This window comes from Capricornis sumatraensis, chromosome 18 (genome assembly GCF_032405125.1).
Source record: "Capricornis sumatraensis isolate serow.1 chromosome 18, serow.2, whole genome shotgun sequence".
Lineage (NCBI taxonomy): Eukaryota > Metazoa > Chordata > Mammalia > Artiodactyla > Bovidae > Capricornis > Capricornis sumatraensis.
In genome coordinates this window covers 61,879,054-61,903,335 of record NC_091086.1, presented here as the reverse complement: position 1 = coordinate 61,903,335, position 24,282 = coordinate 61,879,054, and positions in this window count along the sequence as shown.

Below are 24,282 nucleotides of genomic sequence, written 5' to 3'. Positions count from 1 at the left end.
TGGTACGAAAAATGTTGGCTCCATTTCTTCCTGGGGGTTCATTTCTCCACCCAATACCAACCCTTCATTTTCACTATTTCTCTTATTCTTTATTCAAAATAATGTTATTCCAATAACTTTTTGGACTTTTCTTACTTTTTCAAGAGGAAAGCAAAAACAGTGCCTAGTTGTGGTTGTGACTGGTCATGGAAGCAAAGTCTGATGCTATAAAGAACAGTATTGCATTGGAACCTGGAATGTTAGGTTCAGGTTAGAATCTGCTAGGTCCCTGTTAGAATCGAGGTAAATTAGAAGTGGTCAAACAGGAGATGGCAAGAGTGAACATTGACATTTTAGGAATCAGTGAACTAAAATGGACAGGAATGGGCTAATTTAACTCAGATGGCCATTGTATCTACTACTGTGAGCAAGGATCCCTTAGAAGAAATGGAGCAGCCCTAGTGGTCAACAAGAGTCTGAAATGCAATACTTGGGTGCACATTCAAAAATGACAGAAGAATCTTTGCTCATTTCAAAGACAAACTATTCAATCTTACAGTAATTCAAGTCTATGCCCCAACCACTAATGCTGAAGAAGCTGAATTTGAACAATCCTACAAAGAACTACAAGACCTTCTAGGACTAACATCAAAAAAAAAAATGATGTGCTTTTCATCAAAGAGAGCTGCAATACAAAAGGAAGAAGTCAAGAGATACCTGGAGTAGCAGGCAAGTTTGGCCTTGGAGTACAAAATGAAGCAGGGCAAAGGCTAACAGAGTTTTGCCAAGAGAATGCACTGGTCATAGCAAATACTTTCTTCCAACAACATAAGATAAGTCTCTACACATGGACATCACCAGATGGTCAATACCAAAATCAGATTAATTATTTTCTTTCCTGCTGAAGCTGGAGAAACACTATACAATCAGTGAAACCAAGACCAGAAGCTGTCTGTGGCTCACTTCATGAACTCCTTATTGCCAAATTTGGACTTAAACTGAAGAAAGAAGGAAAAATCACCAGACCATTCAGGTATGACCTAAATCAAATTCCTTATGATTATACAGTGGAAGTGACAAATAGATTCAATGGATTAGATCTAATAGATAGAGTGCCTGAAGAATTACAGATGGAGGTTCGTAACATCGTACAGGAGACAATGACCAAAATCATCCCCAAGAAAAAGAAATGCAAAAGACAAAATGGTTATCTGAGGAAGCCTTTTAAATAGCTGAGATAAGAAGTAAAGCGACAGGCAGAGGACAAATGGAAACATATACCCATTTGAATGCAGAGTTTCAAAGAATAGCAAGGAGAGATAAGAAAGCCTTCCTCAGTGATCAATGCAAAGAAATAGAGGAAAACAATATACTGGGGAAGACTAGATATCTCTTCAAGAAAATTAGAGATACCAAGGGAATATTACATGCAAAGATGGGCACAATAAAGGAAAGAAATCATATGGACCTAACAGAAGCAGAAGATATTAAGAAGAGGTGGCAAGAATACACAGAAGTGTACAAAAAAGATCTTCATGACCCAGATAATCACGATGATGTGATCACTCACCTAGAGCCAGACATCCTGGAATGTGAAGGCAAGTGGGCCTTAGGAAGCATCACTATAAACAAAGAAAGTGAAGGTGATGGAATTCCAGTTGAGCTAATTCAAACCCTAAAAGACGATGCTGTGAAAGTGCTGCACTCAATATGACAGCAAATTTGGAAAACTTAGCAGTGGCCACAGGACTGGTAAAGGTCAGTTTTTATTTCAACCCCAAAGAAAGGCAATGCCAAAGAATGTTGAAACTACCACACAACTGCACTCTTCTCATACGCTAGCAAAGTAATGCTCAAAACTCCCCATCCTCTTCGCATCAGGTGGCCGAAGTATTGGAGTTTCTGCTTCAACATCAGTCCTTCCAATGAACACCGAGGACTGATCTCCTTTAGGATGGACTGATTGGATCTCCTTGCAGTCCAAGGGACTCTCAAGAGCATTCTCCAACACCACAGTTCAAAACCATCAATTCTTTTGTGCTCAGCCTTCTTTATAGTCCAACTCTCACAACCATACATGACTGCTGGTAAAACCATACCCTGACGAGATGGACCTTTGTTTACAAAGTAATGTCTCTGCTTTTTAATATGCTGTCTAGGTTGGACATAGTGTTTTTTCCAAGGAGCAAGTGTCTTTTAATTTCATGGCTGTAATCACCGTCTGCAGTGATTTTGGATCCCAAAAATAAAAAGTTTCCACTCTTTCCCCATCTAATGCCATGATCTTAGTTTTCTGAATGTTGAGCTTTAAGCCAACTTTTTCACTCTCCTCTTTCAATTGCATCAAGAGGCTCTTTAGTTCTTCTTCACTTTCTGCCATAAGGGTGGTGTCATCTGCATATCTGAGGTTATTGATATTTCTCCGGGCAATCTTGATTCCAGCTTGTGCTTCTTCCAGCCCAGCCTTTCTCATGATGTACTCTGCATATAAGTTAAATAAGCAGGGTGACAATATACAGCCTTGACATACTCCTTTTCCTATTTGGAACCAGTCTGTTGTTCCATGTCCAGTTTTAACTGTTGCTTCCTGACCTGCATACAGATTTCTCAAGATGCAGGTCAGGTGGTCTGGTATTCCCATCTCCTTCAGAGTTTTCCACAGTTTATTGTGATCCACACAGTCAAAGGTTTTGGCATAGTCAATAAAGCAGAAATAGATGTTTTTCTGGAACTCTCTTGCTTTTTCAATGATCCTTTGGATGTTACCAATTTGATCTCTGGTTCCTCTGCCTTTTCTAAAACCAGCTTGAACATCTGGAAGTTCACAGTTCATGTATTGCTGAAGCCTGGCTTGGAGAATTTTGAACATTACCTTACTAGCGTATGAGCATTACCTTACTAGCATATGAGATGAGTGCAATTGTGCAGTAGTTTGAGCATTCTTTGCCATTGCCTTTCTTTGAGATTGAAATGAAAACTGACCTTTTCCAGTCCTGTGGCCACTGCTAAGTTTTCCAAATTTGCTGGTATAGTGAGTGCAGCACTTTCACAAGTTACTAATCCACTTATTAAGCTTCAAATGTGAAACTATAAAACTCTTATTTGTCATCAAGTTTTTAGGGTCGACTACATATCTCATTATTCTAATAAATTATGTAGATTTTAATAATCATATTAAAGACAATTTTACAAATAATTCTTCCTGTTTTAATATTTTAAAAGAATTTATCATTTTAATACATTTGATTCTCATTTGGGGTGTATCATTTTACTCACCCCACATAAAATGTAAAATTCCCATGTAGCAAAACAGTTCATGAATGCCTAATAAATTAAACTTATGTCTTGGAAGAGTCTAATCTTTTATCGTCTATTTTTTTTTTTTGTAAACTAAGTGGAATTTCAAGTTAATTCTATGAATCTAAAACAATTACTCAAGAAGGTATTTTAAATTGAAATTGAAAACTAATCTACTGATGAAAGAAGCAAAATTATATTAAAACTTACATAAATTTAAAACACCAAATATATGAAAATTATCCCTTAGGAAGAATTGTAATTATTAAGGGTTTGGTTACCTTTGTTGTTTAATATATAATTTTAAAACATTAATAAAACAAACAAAACCTTAATTTTTGTATCCCCTCAGATTCAAATATTGAAGCCCTAGTTGGCCCCCATTGTGACTGTATTTGAAGATAGGTCTCTTAAGAGGTAATTAAGGTTATATAAGGGGCTTCCCTGGTGGCTCAGTGGTAAAGAATCTGTCTTAATGTAAGAGATGTGGGTTCTGTCCCTGGGTCAGAAAGATCCCCTGGAAAGTGAAATGGCAACCCACTCCACTATGCTTGCCTGGGAAATCCCATGGACAGAGAAGCCTGGTGGGCTACAGTCTATGAGGTCACAAAATAGCTGGACACAACTGAGAGACTAAGCACCAGGGTTGTAAGAGGTTATAAGAGTGGATCTTAATATGATAGATTTGGTCTCATAGAAAATGAGAGAGATATTTCTCTCTTTGTCCTCACACTCAGACAGGTCAAGGGACTCTCAAGAGAGCCACAGGTCATTTGGGTATGCAGTGAGATGGTGGGCACCTACAAGCCAAGTGAAGCAGCCTCAGAATGAAACTACCAGGCTGGCACCTTGATCTTATACTTCTTAGCATCCAGAATGGTGAGAAATAAATTTCTGTTGTTTAAGCTACTCAGTCTATGATATTTTGTTATGCAGCTCAAGCAGATTAGAGCAGTTCTCAACTGAGGGTGAGATTAATAAAACTGACATGGGTTTAGAGAGAGGAGGAAAAAATGTATTATTCTAGTTGAGTGGAAGGCTATGTTGCTGAGAGGTATATTGTGTGATTGTAGCATTAAAGATTCACTGAGGTTTGTGGTCATGGGTTTAAAATTACACTAGTAAGAAAATAGATGGGGAAACAATGGAAACAGTGACAGACTTTGTTTTAGGGGGCTCCAGAATCTGCAGATGGTGACTACAGCCATGAAACCAAAAGACACTTGCTCTTTGGAAGAAAAGTTATGACCAACATAGACAACATATTTAAAAGCAGAGACATTACTTTGCCAACAAAGTTCTGTCTAGTCAAAGCTATGGTTTTTCCAGTAGTCATGTATGGATGGGAGAGTTGGATTATAAAGAAAGCTGAGCGCTGAAGAAATGATGCTTTTGAACTGTGGTGTTGGAAAAGTCTCTTGAGAGTCCCTTGACTGCAAGGAGATCCAACCAATCCATCCTAAAGGAAATCAGTCCTGAATATTCATTGGAAGGACTAATGCTGAAGATGAAACGCCAATACTTTGGCCACCCAATGCAAAGAGCTGACTCATTTGAAAAGACCCTGATGCTGGGAAAGATTGAAGGGAGGAGGAGAAGGGGCCAACAAAGGATGAGATGGTTGGATGGCATCACCAACTCAATGGACATGAGCTTGAACCTGGGTCTCCCACATTGCAGGCAGACTCTGAGCTATCAGCGAAGCCCTTTTCCTAGTTTTAGTCCTTATTTTTTCCTTACTTCTATAAATTCCAGTTGCTTCAAATTCCTTAGCTTTTAAAAAACTTTGCAGCATAAGTAAGGATTTTGTAATTGACTTTTCATACTGTTAACTTAAATTTCTCTTAGTTCTTCTAAGCCATGTACCTCTATTCCTTGTACTTTGCAACTTCCAACATTGTGTTGCTGTGGTTTCCTCTCCAATCATGTCTGTGGCTTTTAAAGTTTTAAAAATTATGATACTTTAATGCCTTTTTTGTTGGGGTTTGGAGCAAAAGCTAAAGAAGATGAGTATGTCAAATATAATTAATTTACCTGGAAGTATTTCCTAGAGTTGAGCTTCTCAATATTTATCACATATAATGATATAACTTGTACTGGGCCGGAGGTTTTTTTTTTTTTTTTTAATTTAATAAATTGAAAATAGTCTCAGAGATTCAATAGAGCTTGCTGTTTTTTCTTCTAAACACAACATGTTCATTTGGAGTGTTTACTCCTATATATTTAACAGCACACACAAAATCTTTTTTATGAGGACCAGTTATATAAATTCAGTGGGTGCAGAGCATCACGGTGGACATCAGTCTATTTAAACTGTGGAAAATTGAGCAATTCAAGGTATCAAACACTAGATGCTCTTTTGCAGTAAAAAATAAATAATTCTAAAAACTTAGTTTCAGAGGCGAGGAAAGATCAAGTGAAAGACAGATTTTATGCCCATTCCCAGGTGTAGGACTCTTATGATGTGGCAATAATTTCTTGGATCTGCAATCTATCTGCTGCATAATGATTTTTGTGACAACAGGGTGCCACCAACACAGTTGTGTTCCTGGAAAGAATTCACAAAAACATTTACCTCTCTATACAAAAATGAGAACAGTTTTTATTCTTGAGAGCCTTTAGATTTCATCTTCAATTAGATAATTGAGATTTATATTGCTTCCTCCCCACATAAGGCTTTACCATTTGATTTTCCATGCATTGACAATAGGCCATATCCTTGTTTATTTGAGAGAGTTGGATTCCTTTTCCTTTCAGGAAACAGATGGAATGTTTTCTTTGGGGCTAAACTTTATGCTGTTGTAAAATGAAGACTTCATTTAAGAACATTTTGTAATCAAGTAAGGGAAGATGAAATAAATCTTGACCTTGGTTATTTTTTGAGCATTTTTGTGATATATTCAAATGAAGATGTTTTCTTTCTCAAATCATCAATTATTTAAATATATTTTAATAGGGCATCCCTGGTGGCTCACATGGTAAAGAATCTGCCTGCAATGCAGGAGACCTGGCTTGGATCCCTAAGTTGGGAAGATCCAGGTTGGCAATCCACTCCAGTATTCTTTCCCTGGAAATCCCATGAACAGAGAAAACTACAGGCCATGGGGTCACGAGAGTCAGACAGGACTGAGCAACTCACACTGTAACAGGGAAGAAGCTTTAATCTAGCAAAATCATAAAATGAAAGAGCCAAGAGTATAGTCAGAGACAGTTTACTGCATACCTCAGTACGCAATAGTGCTTCAGAGTAAAATATTTTAATGGCAGTTTAGTTGAGACAGCTCTTTTGTCTTCCTCTCCATAAAACTTCCTCTCAAGTAGGGTGAGTCAGGTACATTTAGAATTCAACTAAGGGGAGGTAGAGATTAGGATACTGCTGGTTTGTATTCAGTCGGTTATATCTGAGTGATTTTTGCATTCATGCGTAGTCCAGTTACTGTTACCTATTTCACTATATCATTTTTTTCATGCACTGAAAGTATATGGGTTGTAGGGCTTCCCTGTTAGCTCAGCTGGTAAAGAATCTGTTTGCAATGCAGGAGACCCTGGTTTGATTCCCAGGTTGGGAAGATCTACTGGAGAAGCAATAGGCTACCTACGCCAGTATTGTTGGGCTTCTCCAGCTGGTAAAGAATCCGCCTGCAATGTGGGAGACCTGGGTTTGATCCCTGGGTTGGAAGATCCCCTGGAGAAGGGAACAGCTACCCACTCCAGTATTCTGGCCTAGAGAATTCCATGGATTGTATAGTCCATGGGGTCGCAAAGAGTCAGACATGACTGAATGACTTTCAATTCACTTCAAAGTAGAAACAGGTTTTGAAATGTGTTATAGACTAAGAGTTTGTTTCCACACTGCTCCTCACTCCAATTCATTTATTGAAGTCCTAATCCAAAATGTGATGGTATTTGGGAGATGATTAGAAGAATCATGAGGGTTGGGTCCTCAAGACAGGATTATTGTTCTTATAAGAAAACACTTCCTGGGTGGCTCAGTGGTAAAGAATCTTCCTATCATTGCAGGAGATTCAGGAAACGTGAGTTCAATCCCCCCATTGGGAAGATCTCCTGGAGGAGGTCATGGCAAGCCACTCCAATATTCTTGCCTCAGAAATCAATGGACAGAGGAGCCCAGTGGGCTATAGTCAATGGGGCCACAAAGAGTCAGATGTGACTGACTGAGCACACACACATGCGAGAAAAGGAAGAGAGATGAGAGCTTTCTGTCTCTCCCTCACTATGTAAAAATGCTTCAAGAAGGTGACTGTCTACAAACCAGGAAGAAGGCCCTCACCAAGAAACCAGCCATGCTAGCACCTTGATCTTGGGTTTCTCGGCCTCCATATGGTGAGAAATAAAACATCCATTGTTTAAATCAGACAGCCTATGGCATTTTGTTATAAGCAGCCTGATCAGATTAAGACAAAAAAACAAGTCAGTGGAAAATGTCCTTCATTATCAGATGTGTAAAACTGAAATACAAAATTTAGATCTCATTGAATCAATTTCTTTCAAAAATGGACTAAATGCCACAAGTGCAATTATAAATGCACCAAATTTGATTTTTGATGGAAAGCTTGCAATATATATATTTTATTAGAATTCACAGGTTTTTAATGACACAAACATGCTATACTACAAATGGCACAGGTATCCATGTGTGGAGTCATGTATTTCATACATCTAAATATATCAGATCCTACTGGGTCTGTCCTGACTGAGGTTTGACAGATAAATATGAAACTGTGTGCAAAATTGCCACCAACATTACAATATGTCCTAAAGAAACCCATGGTTCCTACAATCTCATGATTAAGTCAATGTAGGCTTGGTTACACAGTTACGTAGCTTAACCTCCAACAGTGATAATTTAATTTGAGAGCACTCTTAAAGAATAATTTTTGACAGAAACTTAAAAACATAACTTTCAGACACATATAAATACAATCATAGGTTTAACGATTTTATTTAACTCACTAACTCATGAATTAGGAAACTGGGACCATGTTAAATAAGCTCAAAAGGAAATCCAAAGAGATATATATACAAAAGTATATATATACACAAAAATAAGGGTCAATTGACTTGTTTCTTCTCCCACTGTGGATGAAGTTAGTATTATCTCCAGTTTCACATTCATTTAAGCATTTTTGAAATATACTGAATTGAATTTTTTGAAATATGTTGAACTGAATGTGAAACTGGAGACCAAACTTAACTTCTTCCATGGTGGGGGAAAGAAATCAATTGAACCTATACTTTTTGTATCTACAGACAAGAATTATTGTGTATTTCTATCAAGTGTATATATCTACAGTTTATCGAGTGAGAAAATATCTCACTAAGAATCATTAAGATAACCCAGAAGGATGTACCCTAGACGAGGGATGGACAAACTTTTCCTGTAAAGAGCTAGACAGTAAATATGGGCAATACTGCCTGTGCTGTGAGTACTCAAGTCAGCCACTGTAGAGCTATAGTAGCCGCTGATAACAGAACAAATGGATATGGTTGTGTATGAATAAAACCTTATTTTCAGAAGCTGATTGTGGGCTAGTGGGTTGGTTTTGTCAGCCCCTCTTCAAGATGGTGCAAAGTTGTATATGGAAACACATCATTCCCCCTGTACCACTTTAATCCAAGTTAAAGGCTTGAGAGTTCCTCACTACACAGATGATTTGAAGCTAGATTCCAATTTTGGGAAAGGGTTAGTTTAATTACAGGGGACTTCCCTGGTGGCCCAGTTGATAAATAACTCACCTACAATGTAGGAGATTCAGTCTCTGGGTCAGGAAGATATCCTGGAGAAGGAAATGACAACCCACTCCAGTATTCTTGCCTGGGAAATCCCATGGACAGAGGAGCCTGGTGGGTTACCATAGGGTCACAAGAGTTAGAAAAAATTTATCGACAAAACCCCCCACCAAGTTTAATTGCAATTAACATTTACTCTGAAGTCTAATCCTCTGAATCTGTGTTTCAAGAAAGGGGTTTATTAGAATTCCCAACCAAACAATTTGAACTCAGGTGGCTTGTGATAGTTTTCCCTTGGTCCTCTGTTATTTCTCAAGCCCATTATATCTCACAGCTTTTCTTTCATAATTAAAAAAAAATCATTTTCAGGGAAAAAAATAACTTTTGAGTTCTGACCTTATATTTATTCTTTTTTTCTTCTAGGTTTTGGCCTCGTAAATATTTATTTAATGGTTACTACTTTTAGGATGATTTTTTTAAAGCATATTTAATACTATTTTTCATTATCCTTGTTTGAAGTGTTGGTCTAAATTATCAGCTGACATTAATGTTCACATTAATGTTCATTTTGTTGAAGCTTTAAATACGCAGAGGCCTCATTTTGTTGATGCTTTAAACATCCATTTAGTATTGCAGAAAATAACCTTTGTTGAATGTCCTTTGGGCTTTATCATCTCACTAGTAACAATAAAATATATTATTTTGCTGAGTCTATTATATTCTGAACCATTTCCTTTCATTTTACAAAACCTAAAATTAAGATCCTTTCTTTGATAAGAAATAGAAAGCAGTTATATATCATTCAAAATATTTCAGCACTGGTCTCATAAATGATGGATTATCTTCTGATATTTAAAATATAGTTTGATTTACCAATATTGGATAATTTTTAAGAAATGAATCTACTGTATAAAAATTTGGTTTTTGATTATGATTATTTTTAAAAGAAGCATAGTAATTTATGTCACAAATTATAATTTTTCTTTCTACTAAAATACTCCAAGTAAAAAAGGAGCAAAATCATGAGAAAACATATATGACAGAGGTAATAAAGTCTATTTCAAATAAATACATATGTAAAAACTTTTAAATCATAAAAGGATAAGCTTATTTTTAATACATTAAAGTTTTTAAATGTATTAAAATTTTGGCTGAAGATACATTACACAAAATTAGACGGAAAAAATAAAAGTCTTCTCTAGGAGAAGACTCTGGTAATTTATGCCATGCTAACTGATATGGACCCACCATCCAGAAAGAATGACAAATAATTAAGAAAATGCAAACAATGCCAAAGAAAAATTGGCAACTATATGAATTCATTGAAGCTGAAATCCCCATGGCCAATTAGTCATAAGAGTCAATAAACAAACAATGAAATGCACAAACTCTTTAGATATTATCAAGGGAAATAAAATTAAAACACAATAGAAAATAACTTCATGTGCTTAAAATAGTAGACAGCAATATCTCTTCTGTTCACTACTCATTGGCCAGAACTAGTCACATGGTCCCACTTAAATTTAAGTGGGCAGAAATGACTGAAAAGCAGAGATAAGATATATTTGATGAGTGGCACAAATGGTTAGCATTGCTGCTATTAATACCATGCATAACAATTTGGTAATGTCCATTAAAGGTGAAGTTGTGTGTAATCCATTACTTGGTATTTCCATTTCTAGGAAACAAATGGAAATACTTCTGTACATATGCAGAGGTGATATATATTTTTAAAGTTCGTAGAAGCATTTCTTGCAATAGAGAAAAATGACTATCAAAGAAATAAAATTATTCTGGCATATCCATACAATCGAATGTTTTATAGTCATTAAAATGAGTGTTCTAAGATCCATTAATTAGCCTGGATAATTCTTAAAAGTACACAATGAATAGGAGAAAAAATAAACTAGGCATTTAGTGTTATATAAAATGATCTATGAGAACTTGAAAATACTGAAAGCAATACTTTGTGTTGTTTAAGGATTGCTCTTGATCTCAAAAGCATGAACTCATGAGTAGAAATTATGTTTGATGCCTTCAGGAAGATGAATCACCTCTGCAGGGCAGTGGGGGGCCAGGAGTTATATATCGTAGTGGAATACAAAGGAAGTATTAACCCCTTCAGGGTCCTCTTAGTGTTAACTTAAAGTAAATGGATCAAAATATTCAATATGGCTGGTAACCAGTTCCAGTTCAGTCCCTCAGTCCTGTCCGACTCTTTGTGACCCCATGGACTGCAGCATACCAGGCCTCCCTGTCCTTAACCAACTCCCGGAGTTTACTCAAACTCATGTCCATTGAGTCGGTGATGCCATCCAGCCATTTCATCCTCGGTCGTCCCCTTCTCCTGCCCCTAATCCCTCCCAGCATCAGGGTCTTTTTCAATGAGTCAACTTTTCTCATGAGGTAGCCAAAATATTGGAGTTTCAGCTTTAGCATCAGTCCTTCCAATGAACACCCAGGACTGATCTCCGTTAGAATGGACTGGTTGGATCTCCTTGCAGTCCAAGGGACTCTCAACAGCATTCTCCAACACCACAGTTCAAAAGCATCAATTCTTTGATGCTCAGCTTTCTTCATAGTCCAACTCTCACATCCATAAATGACCACTGGTAAAACCATAGTCTTGACTAGATGGACCTTTGTTGGCAAAGAAATGTCTCTGCTTTTGAATACGCTATCTAGTTTGGTCATAACTTTCCTTCCAAGGAGTAAGCATCTTTTAATTTCATGGCTGCAATAACCATCTGCAGTGATTTTGGAGCCCAAAAATATAAAGTCTGACACTGTTTCCCCATCTATTTCCCATGAAGAGATGGGACCAGATGCCATGATCTTCGTTTTCTGAATGTTGAGCTTTAAGCCAACTTTTTCACTCTCCTCTTTCACTTTCATCAAGAGGCTCTTTAGTTCCTCTTCACTTTCTGCCATAAGGGTGGTGTCATCTGCATATCTAAGATTATTGATATTTCTCCTGGCAGTCTTGATTCCAGCTTGTGTTTCTTCCAGCCCAGCATTTCTCATGATGTACTCTGCGTAGAAGTTAAATAAGCAGGGTGACAATATACAGCCTTGATGTACTCCTTTTCCTGTTTGGAACCAGTCTGTTGTTCCATGTCCGGTTCTACTTGTTGTTTCCTGACCTGCATACAAGTTTCCCAAGAGGCAGTTCAGATGGTCTGGTATTCTCACCTCTTTCAGAATTTTCTACAGTTTATTGTGATCCACACAGTCAAAGGTTTTGGCATAGTCAATAAAGCAGAAATAGATGTTTTTCTGGAACTCTCTTGCTTTTTCGATGATCCAGTGGATGTTGGCAATTTGATGTCTGGTTCCTCTGCCTTTTCTAAAAGCAGTTTGAACATCTGTAAGTTCATGGTTCATGTATTGCTGAAGCCTGGCTTGGAGAATTTTGAGCATTACTTTACTAGCATGTGAGATGAGTGCAATTGCGTGGTAGTTTGAGCATTCTTTGGCATTGCCTTTCTTTGGGATTGGAATGAAAACTGACCTTTTCCATTCCTGTGGCCACTGCTGAGTATGGCTAGTATACATATGGGCATTTAGAATAATGTTTTTTCATTATTTGCTTGACATTTTTCTAATTAGAAAATAAAATAAGGGGATAGAATGAATAGTGGGGTAATCTTGACATGTCTGGCCTCAGAAAGCTCTTCTAAATCATGCATGCATGGCTGAAAACTGACTTAGATAAATAGACATATTTCACAGTGATAAGATTAAAGTTTTAAATGACCATAAAGTGAAATTGATGCAAAGGAAGAGGGAGTATCTTCCTGTTTCTTCCAGCTTTTCCAGTCACTCTAGATGGCACTTAATTTGGTTTGACCTTGTGCTTGGTCCCACAAAGACCTTCCCTCCAAATTCTTGACATTTCCTATTGGAGAAATGTCCGGTTTGACAAAAAATATCACAATTTACAATTATTTTCAACACTTTTGTGCATATTATTTGGGTCTTCCTGAGAATGCAACCATCCAGAGGTCATCCAGAGGTAAGAATGATGCATCATACTTAAATAAGTGCCTACCATGGTGGATGTGACAGTTGGACTATAAAGAAAGCTGAGCACTGAAGAATTGATGTTTTTGAACTGTGGTGTTGGAGTAGACTCTTCAGAGTCCCTTGGACTGCAAGGAGATCCAACCAGTCCATCCTAAAGGAGATCAGTCCTGAGTATTCATTAGAATGATTGATGTTGAAGCTGAAACTCCAATACTTTGGCCACCTGATGAGAAAAGCTGACTCATTTGAAAAGACCCTGATGCTGGGAAAGATTGAAGGCAATAGAAGGGGACGACAGAGGATGAGGTGGTTGGATGGCATCACCGACTCAATGGACATAAGTTTGAGTAAACTCTGGGAGTTGGTGATGGACAGGGAGGCCTGGTTGGACACAACTGAAAGACTGAACTGAACGGTGTTATTTTAGGAATGAACTCCTTCAGTATACCTTGCAGTATTCACAGGTTTAATGTACTCATCACACTCACTGGTAGAGGGATTATAACCAATTGGGTGTGTGCATGCATGTGTGTGGGGTGGCGGGGGGTGGGGGAGTGAGCGGCAAACTGGTGGGGCTGGGGCAAACTCAGAAATATTCCCATATAGGCTCATTTGCTCTCAAGTTGGGGATTGTGGAAGCACCTAACAAGTGATTATGTATGTGTGTCTTGCACATTATAGGTTTATCTACTATAATGCAATATGCGTGTTTCTAAAAACCTCTTGAGGGCCTCCCTTGTGGCTCAGTGGTATCCGTCTGCCAATGCAGGAGATGCAGGTTCAGTTCCTGAGTCAGGAAGATTTTCCTGGAGTAGGAAATGGCAACCCATTCCCATATTCTTCCTGGGACATCCTGTGGACCAAAAAACCTGGCGGTCTGTAGTCTGTGGGTCGCAAAAGAGTCAGACAGGACTTAGTGACCTAACAACAACAACAAAACCCCCTCAAGTTCTGAAGAATCATTAGATTAAAATTAAAGGCACTTATGTTCAAAACAAAGTCAAAAGTAGGCCACTAAAACCACAGACCACATTGTAGTGAAAGTGTGAAAGTGTTAGTTGCTCAGTCGTGTCAGACTCTTTGCAACCCCATGGACTGTAACCGCCAGGCTCCTTTGTCCATGGAATTCTCCAGGCAAGAATACTGGAGTGCACTGACATTTCCTTCTAGGGATCTTCCCGATCCAAGGATCCAACCCGCATCTCATGCATTGCAGGCAGATTCTTTACTGCCTGAACTACCAAGGAAGCCCCAGGGAAAGAGTACTCCTAATAAAAATACTAGTAAAGTTGATCAGGTTTTCTAATGAATAAACAAATAGTTCAATACATATTGGACTTAAATCTAAGTATGACAGCAGTCTTATAGAAGGGTTGAGATCACTGAGTTATGAAGATAAAGATAGAATGCACAAAGATACCATAACCCTTCCAAGACAAGCTAATGGCTCAGCTGAGTCTAAGAAAAGAACATGAGGTGAATGGGTACTCACATAGAATACTAGATTTTTCCATGGCTGGATGCGTCAGCTATGGTAGGACATTTTGAGTTTAGTTGACATTCTGTGAGAGTACAAAGCAAGTTTATTTTGCTTTATTAATTTTATGTTTTTTGTTATGAAACTACTTTAAGACTTTTTTATGACTATTTCTTTTTCTTTTCTTAAGCTTGGATGCTTTTAATTTCTTTCCATATCTGAACCTTCTGGAATTTTGTTTATGTATAATGTTTAGTGAAGCACAATGAATGCTATATGTGCTTTCACGTGGCTACCCACAAGTTAATGCATTCTAACTCGCTTTGATAAAATTAGAATAAAAATTTCACATATATTTATATATTTTTCTTGTAAGTAAGGGACTCATAAATAATACCTATTTTAGATAAAAAAATGAGGTGAATGCTATGTTAATCAGTCCAATTCAGTTCAGTAGTTCAGTTGCATCTGGCTCTTTGGGACCCCATGGTCTGAAGCACACCAGTTTCTCTGGTTCCTCTGTCCATCACAAAGTTTGCTTGGTGTTTGCTCAGACTCATGTTCATTGAGTTGGTGATGCCATCCAACCATCTCATCCTCTGCCATCCCCTTCTCCTCCTGACTTCAATCATTCCCAGCATCAAGGGCTTTTCCAGTGAGTCAGTTCTTCATATCAGGTGGCCAAAGTATTGGAGTTTCAGCTTCAACATCAGTCCTTCCAATGAATATTCAGGACTGAATTCCTTTAGGATTGACTGGTTTGATCGCCTTGCAGTCCAAGGGACTCTCAAGAGTCTTCTCCAACACCACACTTCAAAAGCATCGATTCTTTGGCACTCAGGTTTCTTTATAGTCCATCTCTCACATCCATATATGGCTGCTGGAAAAACCATAGCTTTGACTAAGTGGACCTTTGTTGGCAAAGTAAAGTCTCTGCTTTTTAATATGATGTCTAGGTTGGTCATAGCTTTTCTTCCAAGGAGTAAGCATCTTTTTATTTCATGGCTGCAGTCACCATCTGTAGAGATTTTGGAGCTAAAGAAAATTAAGTCTGTCACTGTTTCCACTGTTTCTCCATCTATTTGCCATGAAGTGATGGAACTGGATGCGATGATCTTTGTTTTTTGAATGTTGAGTTTTAAGCCAATTTTTTCACTCTCCTCTTTCTCTTTCATCAAGAGGCTCTTTAGTTCTTCTTCACTTTCTGCCATAAGGGTGGTGTCATCTGCATATTTGAGGTTATTGATATTTCTCCCGGCAATCTTGATTCCAGCTTGTGCTTCATCCAACCCAGCATTTCATATAATGTACTCTTCATATAAGTTAAATAAACAGGGTGACAGTATACCGCCTTCATGAACTCCTTTCCCAATTTGTAATCAGTCCGTTGTTCCACGTCGGGTACTAAATGTTGCTTCTGACCTTCATACAGATTTCTCAGGAGGCAGGTAATGTGGTCTGTTATTCCCATCTCTTGAAGAATTTTTCAGTTTGTTGTGGTCCATGCAGTCAAAAGCTTTGGCATAGTCAATAAAGCAGAAGTAGATGGTTTTTGATTGTTAGGTCCATGAATCAAGACAAACTGGAAGTGGTCAAACAGGAGATGGCAAGAGTGAAATTCGACATTTTAGGAATCAGTGAACTAAAATGGACTGGAATGGGTGAATTTAACTCATATGACCATTATATCTACTAATGTGGGCAAGAATCCCTTAGAAGAAACGGAGTAGCCATCATAGTCAACAAAAGAGTCCGAAATGCAGTACTTGGATGCAGTCTCAAAAACAACAGAATGATCTCTGTTTGTTTCCAAGGCAAACTATTCAATATCATGGTAATCCAAGTCTATACCCTGACCAGTAATGCTGAAGAAGCTGAAATTGAACGGTTCTATGAAGACCTATAGGAACTATGAAGACCTATAAAGACCTTCTAGAACTAACACCCAAAAAAGATGTCCTTTTCATTATAGGGGACTGGAATGCAAAGGTAGGAAGTCAAGAAACACCTGGATTAACAGGCAAATTTGGCCTTGGAGTATAGAATGAAGCAGGGCAAAGGCTAATAGAGTTCTGCCAAGAGAATGCACTGGTCATAGCAAACACCATCTTCCAACAATATGACTCTACACGTGGAAATCATCAGATGGTCAACACTGATATCAAATTGATTATATTCTTTGCAGCCAAAGAGGGAGAAGCTCTATACAGTCAGCAAAAACAAGACTGGGAGCTGACTGTGGCTCAGATCATGAACTCCTTATTGCCAAATTCAGACTTAAGTTGAAGAAAGTAGGAAAAACCATGAGAGCAGTCGGGTATGACTTAAATCAAATCCCTAATGATTATACAGTGGAAGTGAAAAATAGATTTAAGGGACTAGATCTGATAGAGTGTCTGATGAACTATGGACAGAAGTTCATGACATTGTACAGGAGACAGGGAGCAAGACCATCCCCAAGAAAAATGCAAAAAAACAAAATGGCTGTCTGAGCAGGCCTTACAAGTAGCTGTGAAAAGAAGAGAAGCAAAAAGCAAAGGAGAAAAGGAAAGATATACCCATTTGAATGCAGAGTTCCAAAGAATAGCAAGGAGAGATAAGAAAGCCTTCCTCAATGATCATTGCAAAGAAATAGAAGGAAACGATAGAATGGGAAAGACTAGAGATCTCTTCAAGAAAATTAGAGATACCAACGGAACTTTTCATGCAAAGATGGGCTCGATAAAGAACAGAAATGGTATGGACGTAACAGAAGTAGGGACTTCCCTGGTGGCTCAAAGGATAAAGCGTCTGCCTATAGTGTGGTAGACCTGGGTTCGATCCCTGGGTCAGGAAGGTCCTCTGGAGAAGGAAATGGCAATCCACTCCAGTATTCTTGCCTGGAAAATCCAATGGGCAGGGGAGCATAGTAGGCTAAGGTCCATGGGGTCACAGAGAGTCGGACACAACTGCGTGACTTCATTTCACTAACAGAAGCAGAAGATATTAAGAAGAGATGGCAAGAATACACAGAAGAACTATACCAAAAAGATCTTCATGACTCACATATTCACGATGGTGTGATCACTCACCGAGAGCCAGACATCCTGGAATGTGAAGTCAAGTGAGCCTTAGGAAGCATCACTATGAACAAAGCTAGTGGAGGTGATGGAATTCCAGTTAGCCATTCCAAATCCTGAAAGATGATGCTGTCAAAGTGCTGCACTCAAAATGCCAGCAAATTTGGAAAACGCAGCAGTGGCCACATGACTGGAAAACGTCTGTTTTTATTTCAACCCCAAAGAAAGGCAATGCCAAAAAATGCTCAAACTACTGCACTATTGCATTCATCTCAAAAGCTAGCAAAGTCAGGCTTCAGCAATACGTGAACCATGAACATTCAGATGTTCAAGCTGGTTTTAGAAAAGGCAGAGGAAGCAGAAATCAAATTGCCAACACCTGCTGGATCACCAAGAAAGCAAAAGAGTTCCAGATAAACATCTATTTCTGCTTTATTAACTATACCAAAGCCTTTGACTGTGTGGATCACAATAAACTGTGGAAAATTCTGAAAGAAATGAGAATACCAGACCACCTGATCTGCCTCTTGAGAAATCTGCATGCAGGTCAGGAAGCAACAGTTAGAACTGGACATGGAACAACAGACTGGTTCCAAATAGGAAAAGGAGTGCGTTAAGGCTGTATATTGTCACCCTGCTTATTTAACTTCTATGCAGAGTACATCATGAGAAACGCTGGCCTGGAGGAAACACAAGCTGGAATCAAGATCTCTGTGAGAAATATCAATAACCTCAGCTATGCAGATGACATCACCTTTATGGCAGAAAGTGAAGAACAATTAAACAGCCTATTGATGAAAGTGAAAAAGGAGAGTGAAAAGTTCGTTTAAAGCTCAACATTCAGAAAGCAAAGATCATGGCATCCAGTCCCATCACTTCATGGCAAATAGATGAAGAATCAGTGGAAATAGTGACAGACTTTATTTTTGGGGGGTCCAAAATCACTGCAGATGGTGAATGCAGCCATGAAATAAAAAAGATGCTTACTTCTTGGAAGAAAAGCTATGACTAACGTAGATAGCATATTAAAAAGCAGAGACATTACTTTGCCAACAAACGTCCATCTAGTCAAGGCTATGGTTTTTCCAGTGGTTTTTTGATGTGAGAGTTGGACTATAAAGAAAGCTAAGTGCAGAAAAATTGATGCTTTTGAACTGTGGTATTGGAGAAGACTCTTGAAAGTCCCTTGGACTGCGAGGAGATCCAACCAGTCCATCCAAAATGAAATCAGTCCTGAATGTTCATTGGAAGGATTGATGTTGAAACTCCAATAGTTTGGCCACCTGATGCGAACAGCTGACTCATTTGAAAAGACCCTGATGCAGGGAAAGATTGAATGTGAGAGGAGAAGGGGATGACAGAGGATGAGATTTTTGGATGTCATCACTGATTCAATGTACATGAATTTGCGTAAAGTCCGGGAGTTGGTTAAGGACAGGGAGGCCTGGTATGCTGCAATCCATGGGGTCGCAAAGAGTTGGACATGATTGAATGATTGAACTGAACTGAACAGAGATGGTTTTTTTTTTAACTCTCTTGCTCTTTCTATGATCAAACAGGTGTTGGGAACATATTTTGGCTATGTTAATAATATATTATAAATTTAAAAAGAAAATTGAATGGTAATGTAGCTTTAATAAGTATGTGTATCTATTTAATATTAAATTGTGTTTCTAATATCCTCCTTAGCAAAAAGGTTATCATTCATGAAGATTCATCAAATGAATTTTATTCAAATATCCTAGACAGACAAGAGTAATGGATTTCTACTAATGTGGTGGTTGATGATTAACTTTAGTCTTTGAATGTCTTTTCCCCAAATTACAGTGTAGAGTCTCATCTTTGGATAATAATGAGCCATAGCTGTAATAGATTTTCACTTTATAATTTGGGTTGTTCCACCTAATAGCCTGAGATATTCAGCTGATTACAGGTAAATTACTTTTGGGTCAATAGCTTCATTGACTATGTTGGTAGGTACTACCAACGTTAAATTCAATCTTGAATTTAGATAACTCTTACATAGTCTAACACTGTACTAAGGCTTTTAATATATCTTAAAAAAATATTCCTTAAAACTATAAGCAGGCGTTTAAAAACAGAAATGAATACATTTTCAGGTTAAGACTGCTACTCAGCTATCTGTAGCTAACAATAACTCATTTTTAAGCAATATTTTGTATGATCCTCTTTGACAACACAACCATTTAATAAAATTAGCCTTGTGTATTTTGGTTTCAGAGCCTTCATTCCTCATTTTCATTAAACATATCTTTATGCTAATGTCACTCTGAAGTGAGCTGAACTAAGAAGAATATAATTTTTTGAATTGGTAAAAAATTTTTCAAACTTTAGGATTTTAAGGTTTTTTCTATATTTTCCAGTTTCAGCATGAAAAACAAATGCCCAAACCCCCTTTGCAATGATATTGACCTATTAAGAAGCACAAATTAAAATAACTTCTAAAATTGGAATATGATAATTATCTTGTTAATTGAAGAAAACTACAGTCAAAATAAATGTGGGTTCTGCCAGTCTCTTTTTCTTTTTCAAATTGTTGTTATAGAAATCTTTAAAAATATTTCAATATGGAAAATTAGAAGATTCAAAATCAGTTCTGTTTATTTTGTGATTAGTTCCCTTAATTAAAATATCTCTATTTTCAGTGCTCATGTTAGATTATATTTTTGTCAAAAAAAATTTAAAAATTGCTTTGGATTATGATTAATAGTCAACGGTTATTGTCATTACTACAATTATGCTGTAATGGTTAAAACTGAATGGATTGTACATACCAAGTGTTGGAAATGGTGTGGAGAAATTGATAGTCTTATACATTGATGTTAGGAATAAACAATGGCATTGAATACAACCAGTTGGAAGAGTTTGATAGTGGTTTGGTAAATTTATTCATGTCCCTACTTTATGACCTCTTCTGGCTCAGATGGTAAAGCGTCTGACTACAACGCAGGAGACCCGAGTTTGATCCCTGGGTCAGGAAGATCCTCTGGAGAAGGAAATGGCAACCCACTCCAGTACTCTTGCCTGGAAAATCCCATGGATGGAGGAGCCTGGTAGGCTACCGTCCATAGGATCGCAAAGAGTCACAGACAACTGAGCTACTTCACTTCACTTTCACTTTACTCTATGACGTAGCAATTTCACTACTGGGTACTTAATCCAAGAAGAGTAAAACTTTGGGTCAAAAAAACATGTCCTATAACCAATCCAGTGTTCTTGCCTGGAGAATCCCAGGGACGGCGGAGCCTGGTGGGCTGCCGTCTATGAGGTCGCACAGAGTCGGACACGACTGAAGCGACTTAGCAGCAGCAGCATAATATTTATATTTGCTTTGTCCTATAATAGCTCAAACTGAATATAACCTGCACACTCATCTCAGATGAATGGCTTACTAATTATGTTACAGTATATGCATACCTGGAGTACTACCCGTAATGAAAAGGAATGAACGATTGGTAAACACAACAGCATCTATGAATGTCCAAACATCGCCTTGAGCAAAAGAAGCAGAAAGACTGAAAAAAATAGAGAGTGTACTATTTATTTCCACTTATATGAACTTGCAGGATACACAAACTGAAGAATGGTAATAGAAATCAGAACTAAACCTGCTTGGAGGAAGTGGGGGAATAAATTGGAAAGGGGCATGAGAAAAATTTATAGGGTAATGGAATTGCTCTGTATCATAAAGCACTGTATGCATGTATGACCGCATTTGTCAACATTCAATAAACAGTATAATTAAAATCAATAAATATTATATGTAAATTGAATTTAATAAAAATAATAAAAAGTAGAATAAAATGACATCTATTATTATTTAAAATAATTGGCTAGTGTTGAATTTAAAATAACTGCAAGTTTATATGGAAAGATCTATTTCACATCAAAAATGTGACCTTGGTGACAATACAATTTACTATCTAAATTAGGGCACTTTTGAGAGTGAAATGTAGATTATCCATAGTTTTGCTGTGTTAAAATGAGTAAATCAGAACTTTGCTAGGAATCAGGAAGTATGGTTATGACTCATTTACAAAAACTGTGACTTCAAGGTCTAGAGAAAAATTGCTTGTAGAGGTAGACTCACTGCCTGATTATTTATGTCTTTGGAAAGTTCAAGGGCAGCTTAGAATTTCCAAGAACTGTCAGTAGGATGATGGCATTGAGACCTTCTGTATTCACAACTTACCGTTTATATGGTGTGAATCAGACACATTCAGTGATGTCTACAAACCTCATGATTCTGTTACTGAAATAACTGAAGCTCTCTTGCTCTGTTCATCTCTCAACCACACTTACATCTGAGCTCACATAATCTTTAGATTAATCCCTGGTTCACACTCCAGACTTTCCCAGAAGACACATGGAGCTATTCCTTGAGTTGGAGTGTTAGTCTAAAGAAAGTGATTTATCTCTCAATCAATGATTAGTACATGCTACTATTTTCCCCAAAGTCAGACTTTAAGAGAAATATTTACAGGGTGGATTGGGGATGTCAAAAACTTAGGATTATAAAGAAATCTGAATCAGAAAGGGATTTCTGGTGAAGGTGATATTCAAACTGAGTTTTTAAGGACCCATTTGCATTATATGAATAAAGCAATATACATTTCCCAGGTGGTTCAGACGGTAAAGAATCTGTCTGCAGTGCAGGAAACCTGGGGTCAGTGTCTTGGTTGGGAGGATCCCCTGGAGAAAGGAATGTGAGAGAGTCAATTCCTAGGTAGGTTGATAAGAAGACCAGGGTCCCCAAGTAGGAGAAAAGCATCTGGGGCTCTCCAGGAGGAGATCAGTTCAGTTCAGTTCAGTTCAGTCGCTCAGTCGTGTCCGACTCTTTGTGACCCCATGAATTGCAGCACGCCAGGCCTCCCTGTCCATCACCAGCTCCCTGAGTTCACCCAGACTCATGTCCATCGAGTCCGTGATGCCATCCAGCCATCTCATCCTCGGTCGTCCCCTTCTCCTCCTTCCCCCAGTTCCTCCCAGCATCAGAGTCTTTTCCAATGAGTCAACTCTTCGCATGAGGTGGCCAAAGTACTGGAGTTTCAGCTTCAGCATCATTCCTTCCAAAGAAATCCCAAGGCTGATCTCCTTCAGAATGGACTGGTTGGATCTCCTTGCAGTCCAAGGGACTCTCAAGAGTCTTCTCCAACACCACAGTTCAAAAGCATCAATTCTTTGGCGTTCAGCCTTCTTCACAGTCCAACTCTCACATCAATACATGACTACTGGAAAAATGATAGCCTTGACTAGACGGACCTTAGTCGGCAAAGTAATGTCTCCACTTTTGAATATACTACCTAGGTTGGTCATAACTTTTCTTCCAAGGAGTAAGCGTCTTTTAATTTCATGGCTGCAGTCACCATCTGCAGTGATTTGGGAGCCCAAAAAAATAAAGTCTGACACTGTCTCCACTGTTTTCCCATGTATTTCCCATGAAGTGATGGGACTGGATGCCATGATCTTTGTTTTCTGAATGTTGAGCTTTAAGACAACTTTTTCACTCTCCTCTTTCACTTTCATCAAGAGGCCTTTTAGTTCCTCTTCACTTTCTGCCATAAGGGTGGTGTCATCTGCATATCTGAGGTGATTGATATTTCTCCCGGCAATCTTGATTCCAGCTTGTGTTTCTTCCAGCCCAGTGTTTCTCATGATGTACTCTGCATAGAAGTTAAATAAGCAGGGTGACAATATACAGCCTTGACACACTCCTTTTCCTATTTGGAACCAGTCTGTTGTTCCATGTCCAGTTCTAACTGTTGCTTCCTGACCTGCATACAGATTTCTCAAGAGGCAGGTTAGGTGGTCTGGTATTCCCATCTTTCTCAGAATTTTCCACAGTTTATTGTGATCCACACAGTCGAAGGCTTTGGCATAGTCAATAAAGCAGAAATAATATTTTTCTGGAACTCTCTTGCTTTTTCCATGATCCAGCAGATGTTGGCAATTTGATCTCTGGTTCCTCTGCCTTTTCGAAAACCAGCTTGAACATCAGGGAGTTCACAGTTCACGTATTGCTGAAGTCTGGCTTGGAGAATTTTGAGCATGACTTTACTAGCTTGTGTGATGAGTGCAATTGTGCGGTAGTTTGAACATTCTTTGGCATTACCTTTCTTTGGGATTGGAATGAAAACTGACCTTTTCCAGTCCTGTGGCCACTGCTGAGTTTTCCAAATTTGCTGGCATATTGAGTGCAGCACTTTCACAGCATTCAGGATTTGAAATAGCTCAACCAGAATTCCATCACCTCCACTAGCTTTGTTTGTAGTGATCCTTTCTAAGGCCCACTTTGCTTCACATTCCAAGATGTCTGGCTCTAGATTAGTGATCACATCATCATCATTATCTGGGTCGTCTTTTTTGTACAGTTCTTCCATGTATTCTTGCCACCTTTTCTTAATATCTTCTGCTTCTGTTAGGTCCAGACCATTTCTGTCTTTTGTCGAGCCCATCTTTGCATGAATAGAATTCTCAAGGAGGAGGGAAGGACAAACAGTTTTTTTTTTTTTTTCCTTACATTCCTTAGTAAGGATTATATAACAACAATGTATCCTGCTTGAGGACAGTTTCTCCTTCTTGAAAACCTTCTGACTAATCCTGTTATCTTAAGATGTATATTAAGCGGGTTGGTCTGGTAAGATCTTTCTATTGTTAGTTCTAATCCTTGTC